The 6,000-nt window shown below is 40.9% G+C and overlaps 1 long non-coding RNA gene across 1 annotated transcript; it reads right to left on the bottom strand.

The window, feature by feature from the left end:
* Positions 1–2,298: 2,298 nt before the first annotated feature.
* On the bottom strand, positions 2,299–3,052 carry LOC146450600 (uncharacterized). The gene is made up of 3 exons (XR_014860254.1): positions 2,879–3,052; positions 2,664–2,685; positions 2,299–2,589 (listed from the first exon to the last, which is right to left on the bottom strand). It is a non-coding gene; the product is annotated as an uncharacterized LOC146450600 (long non-coding RNA).
* Between the last annotated feature and the right edge of the window lie 2,948 nt (positions 3,053–6,000).

Below are 6,000 nucleotides of genomic sequence, written 5' to 3'. Positions count from 1 at the left end.
TCTGAGTTTCAAATAACTAAAACCAGACAAGAACGAAATCAACCAACGATTTTCCTTCAGTTTCTGTTATTTATAAGCTTTGGGTGTCATCACTTAATTTATAGATAGATTGCCCCAAGGGCCTACTGTCTTCCGAAAGCTTTTGACCTATGTTGAAGTGTATAAGGTTTGTCATTCGCCTCATTCTGGTCTAAATCCAAGACAGCAGGATGCCTTTTAATGATTTAACACCAGATATTTCTCCTTGTAAACTGGCCCATTGGTGTGTCGATCGTCTGCGTTCAAATATGAAAGCACTGTCGCATAATTGCAGTTCTAACCGTCATAACTACTTAAACAAAGCATTTCTTAATTGTCTCTTATCTCTGAGTTGATAATTCAGGTAAAGAACCCTCCTACATGTTGTGGTCAGTAACCAAAGGCTAAGAATTCTTAAGTAATTTATGCAAAAACCGAACCGAACTGTTAAAAGCGAGAAAGCGGATGTAAGACTCTGTGCAATTACACCTGTAACGTAAACTGATTAGATCCTTCATCCTTTTCACTTGCACTTTGATAAAATCGAAAAAACCGCTTTGCAAAATATAAAAAAGTAGTTCATCACGGTTTAGTATTCGACACATTGGGATTGACACATACGTTAAACTTAGAGCCACCTTGTGCGACATTATCCACACTTCAGGATTTCCTTAAATTAAACTCAACCAAACGTAAGGTAGATTTTGATCAGATAGAAGGAAGGGTCTTAATTGTTCATTAAGGCCTCAAACGTTAACAGCGGGGGATTTTAATTGATATCTTGACAAATCACGTTCATATGACTATTACTTTCCATTTATATCATCAGTGAACTATTTCAAGCCTCTTCGCAATCCCTTGAGGAGTGGTTTCTTTCACATTCTTGGCACCAGGCATCAAACCCTTAAAACGCTCCAGTTAAACATAAAATAGCCTACCAAACTAACTGAACCTTCTCCGACTGTCGTTGGGCAACTAGTTTGAACAAGAAGACCCAACAGTGTCCTGACAATCTGGTTTGAGTCTAATGACTCTCGAATAGTTTTTTCAGGCTTGCTATAAACTAGGTAACTGGGCCAAATATATTTTTTCTTCCAGGCCCAAGGAATATGTGCGTATCGCTAACATCTATCTGCTGTTTTTCTTAGGATAGACTGCCAGACTAAGCCAAATATTTTACTTCCAGGTTCACGGGATCTGTTTGTGCTCATTAAAGTCACGTATCGATCATTCCTCCTCAGGTTATTCCTGGGGATTAACTAAAAAAACTGGGCCAAATTCTTTCTTCTAGGCCAAAGCTGTCAGTATCAATAACTCTTATCCAGGCTTGAATGAGAATCGAACCATGTGCTCTGCGATATTCGTTGGCGTTGTCTTTCACTCGCTCTTTAACTTCGGGTTATTCTTTAAGGTAAATTAGGAAACTAGGTCAGATATCATACTTCTAATCCAATGGAATCTGATTCGCTAGTCCTCAATCTTGACACCTTAAAACATTCCCCCAATAGAATAACCTTCCTATTTGGCATTTCTCGTTTCCACTTTCTCCTACATGAGATAAGTAGTCGGATTCGATAACTAGTGAGTGCAATACCCCGGGGTGTGTCCACTACTTGTCGTGGTAAGGTTGCTTGTGTACCTCTTTGACCCCTAGAATTTCACTATGCCAGTTGCTTGATTTGCGTTGCACGTAATTAAGATCACGGAGAGGGGAGGGTGGGATTAATCCCATCCAAGCCTGACATCCAAAGACGATCGAGAAGGTGGGACTAGCGTAGCATCCAGGGGACGGGTGTTCAGCTGGAAAAGTCAGAGGGTGGAGGCCTGACTAATTGTGGACCATCTGGCCCTGAGTAGCGGTTTGCTTAGGGACAAAACCCTATCTGCAAAAACAAACCGTTACCGCGACATCGAGAACTTCACAACAACAACAACAACAACAGACGATATACGCAACGCAGTGAAAATAACAAGCAATAGCTGTACGCCCAATCGTCCTTCTGCCAAAGACTCGAAGGGCGTGGTGTTGGATAGGGCACATCATGAGAAAGCCTGCAAATAATATCACCCCACAGGCTCAAACATGGCATTCCATTGTAAAAAAAAGAGGACAAAAACAAGGCTGGCAAGACACATGAGAAAGGAACTGTCCAGCTATAGCCTGTCTTGGAGTGACAGTGGAAGAAAGGCTCGGATCTGAGTGTGGTGGCGTACTTAAGGTTCTTGATAGCCCTAGGTACCGCACGGGGTGACTTAGCCTAAGAAAGTAAGCAACCAAGCAAGCGTTTCTTACTCCAGAGCCAAACCCTGACATGCCCATACTTGGCATGATAATTATAGGCTTATCATATTGATGAGCCAGGAAACTGGGCCAAATATGTTACTACCAGGCCCACGGAATCCGTTTGTGAATTTGTTAGTCAGAAGTAATTGTACATCCCTTTTCGCTATTCGCTGTTTTCCTTTGGGTTAGGGAGGAGACTGAGCCAAATAGAGACTACAGAACTGGGCAAAATAGTTTACTTCCAGGCCCACGGAATGTGTTTGAGATTCTTTAGAGTTGTGTAGCATCTAGAGAACTGGACCAAATATTTCGCTTCCAGGCCCACGGAATGTGCTTGAGATTCTTTAGAGTTGTGTAACACTCTCTCCCAGTCGGGAGATAATCTAGAGAACGGGCCAAATATTTTACTTCCAGGCTCACGGAATGTGTTTGAGATTTTTTAGAGTTGTGTAAACCTCTCAATCGGGAGATAAACTAGAGGACTGGGCCAAATATTTTACTTCCAGGCCCACGGAATGTGCTTGAGATTCTTTAGAGTTGTGTGACACACTCTCTCTCTCCCAATTGGGAGATAACCCAGAGAACTGGACCAAATATTTTACTTGCAGGCCCACGGAATGTGCTTGAGATTCTTTAGAGTTGTGTGACACACACTCTCTCTCTCTCCCAATCGGGAGATAATCCAGACAACGGGGCCAAATATTTTACTTCCAGGCCCTCGGAATGTTTTTGAGACTCTTTAGAGTTATGTAGCACTCTCTCCCAAATGGGAAATAATCTAGAGAACTGGGCCAAATATTTTGCTTCCAGGCCCACGGAATGTGTTTGAGATTCCTTAGAGCTGTTTAACACTTTCCCTCTCCCAATCGGAAGATAAACGAGAGAACTGGGCTAAATATTTTACTTCCAGGCCCACGAAATGTGTTTGAGATTCTTTAGAGTTGTGTAACACTCTTTCCCAGTCAGGAGATAATCTAGAGAACTGGGCCAAATATTTTACTTCCAGGCCCACGGAAAGCGTTTGAGATTCTTTAGAGTTGTGCAACTCAATCTCAATCGGGAGATAAATTAGAGAACTGGGCCAAATATTTTACTTGCAGGCTCACGGAATGTGTTTGAGATTCTTTAGGGTTGTGTAACTCTCTCTCAATCGGGAGATAAACTAGAGAACTGGGCCAAATATTTTACTTCCAGGCTCACGGAATGTGTTTGAGATTCTTTAGAGTTGGTTGTGTAACTCTCTCTCAATCGGGAGATAAACTAGAGAACTGAGCCAAATATTTTACTTTCAGGCCCACGGAATCTGTTTGAGATTCTTTAGAGTTGGGTAACACTCTCTCCCAGTCGGGAGATAAACTACAGATCTGGGCTAAATACTTTACTTCCAGGCCCACGGAATGTGTTTGAGATTCTTTAGAGTTGTGTAACAGTCTCTTTCAGTCGGGAGATAAACTAGAAAACGGCGCTAAATAGTTTACTCCATCACCAAAGAACTCTGTTATGAACTGGTTATGCATTGCTGTGTGTCTGCCTATTTGTGGACGATATTGCAGCTATTGCATATCTTCCTTCCAAACACAAGAGGAAATGCAGACTATACTGGAACAATCGCAGTAGTAATTCCGAACTATTCGTTCTACTTCCGTGCGATGATAGGAAGAAAATATATCCTTCACTGCTTTATCACTATTTATCTCTATCACGAAGGATAAGTAAAGGAATATTACTGCCAAAAAGAGAACTCTCTACAGATTTTAAAGTATTTTCCACTACGTTTTGACGCGATACTAGTTACGACTTTCAGCCGACTCGCGTCTTGACCATTTACTTACTAAATTCTATTTTTAATTCAAGTGAGGGAGACTGGCAGCTTTTTTCCGTACGTGCCGTTACAAATGGTAAAAGATAAACCAGATTCTTGAGCAGCTGGTTCATCCAAAGCGTTGTCCGGTGTCATCGACGTCGTCGTCGTTCTCCTCCCCCTCCTTGTCATCATCATCATCATCATCATCATCATCATCATCATCATCATCATGTATCCGTTGGTGGACACAAATCGAAGTCATGGTATAACTAAGCAAGCCGGGTCTAGAAGCTGGGATAGCCTCTACCTATCCTGCTTATCTTGGCTTCTACTTATGACGTGCGCTGTCCCTGTGTCCTTTCTTTAGCATGGTTGAATGTAGAGGGCATCATGATAGCTGTTTACAAGTTTCCGCTCCGGGCGTCTTCGGTAGTTTAAGCACATGGCCCAGGAATTGCAGCCGACGAGATCTCACTTGCAGAATAACAAAATATTGACTTATACAATTCGTCTGGGGATATGAATCACTCACGCGCACTTCCTTTTACACCTACTGGAGTAAAACTAAAAGGAAGACCTCCAGAGAGCACGGACTTTATTTAGACACGGTAAACCGTTTGGCATGCAATGAATATAAAATGATAAAAAGATCTAACTACATCTAAATATACTAATAGACTTAAAATACAACTAACTAGACATTTAACTCATTTAAAACTGTGGTGACACAGGCTAAGTAGTTGTCCTGTTTGTATAAATTACAACTGACGTGCATTTCTTTCCAACTAGCCATGTTTGTAGATCTAATTGTGAATATTTAATACACTTCGAGTCATACCCAAAAAATGTTGCGAATAACGCGCAGTCGAGATCGCCGGAATGCAATGAAATAAACCCACACTCCTACAACGGTCAAAACCGCCCTTGAGGGGACGGTTGTCCATGTACCGCTTGTGACGTCATCATTGCTAACATCAAATATTTCTTATAATCAACTCATAAAGATGAACAACGGATAAACACGTTGCATAAATGAGCATGAGAGGCTGTCAATACCCACAACAAACCAACGCATTTTTTCCTGGGAAGATCGAAGAAAACGTCACCATCTCTATTATCGACAGTTTTCATAAAGAGAAAAAAAAGCTCTAAAAAGCCTCACTTTCCTTCACTTTACGTGAAAACTGTTCTAAGGCAAACACCAAAGGCCACCAAAACCACAAATGAAAGCAAGAGACAAATACAAAAGGAACAATAGAAGGGAAAAATAAATTAATCAATTTGAGGCCCCTGATAGATTAGAAACAATTATACTAAATTATTATAATTTATAATGGGTAAACAAATAAGTTACGAGTAACCTCCTTTCAAATGAGCACTGAGTCATCGTTTGTCGGATTCCTTTTAGACATCGCCTCGGTGCAATAACACCGAAAAAACTTTAATAGCAGCACTGACCAGTTCAAAGAGGTGAACAGCATTATATCGTGGAGTGGCCCATTGTTCACAGAAAAATACCTTATTGTCTACTTTTTACTCCTAACAAGATATGAGAATATATCAAATGCTAGTCATTATAAACTGGCTGAAAGGATCATTATGCTAGGTCTGTGCTCCGCTTCTAGTTCATTTTAGAGGTATAATAGCAACCCCCAGTCCCCAATCCTAAGTTTCATACAATGTGCTCCATTAATCAAAGAAAAGCATTTTTGGTACTTTTTCCTCAGCCTTTTAAAAAAGAACTGGGGGCCTTTTTACCTGGGTTTATAATTGCGTGATCATTTGTGTCAATGGAATGTATGCATAGTCACAGAATGGTTTCATTTTCTTACTCTTTTAATCTCAAGAGGCTGAATACCTTATACCATGTTTCTATACTGCTATTAGAGACGTT

This window comes from Pavona decussata, unplaced genomic scaffold (assembly GCF_977016875.1).
Source record: "Pavona decussata unplaced genomic scaffold, jaPavDecu1.1 SCAFFOLD_438, whole genome shotgun sequence".
In the NCBI taxonomy this organism is placed as follows: Eukaryota; Metazoa; Cnidaria; class Anthozoa; order Scleractinia; family Agariciidae; genus Pavona; species Pavona decussata.
Note: the sequence above shows the minus strand (reverse complement) of the source record. Positions and strands in the feature narration are given on the sequence as shown.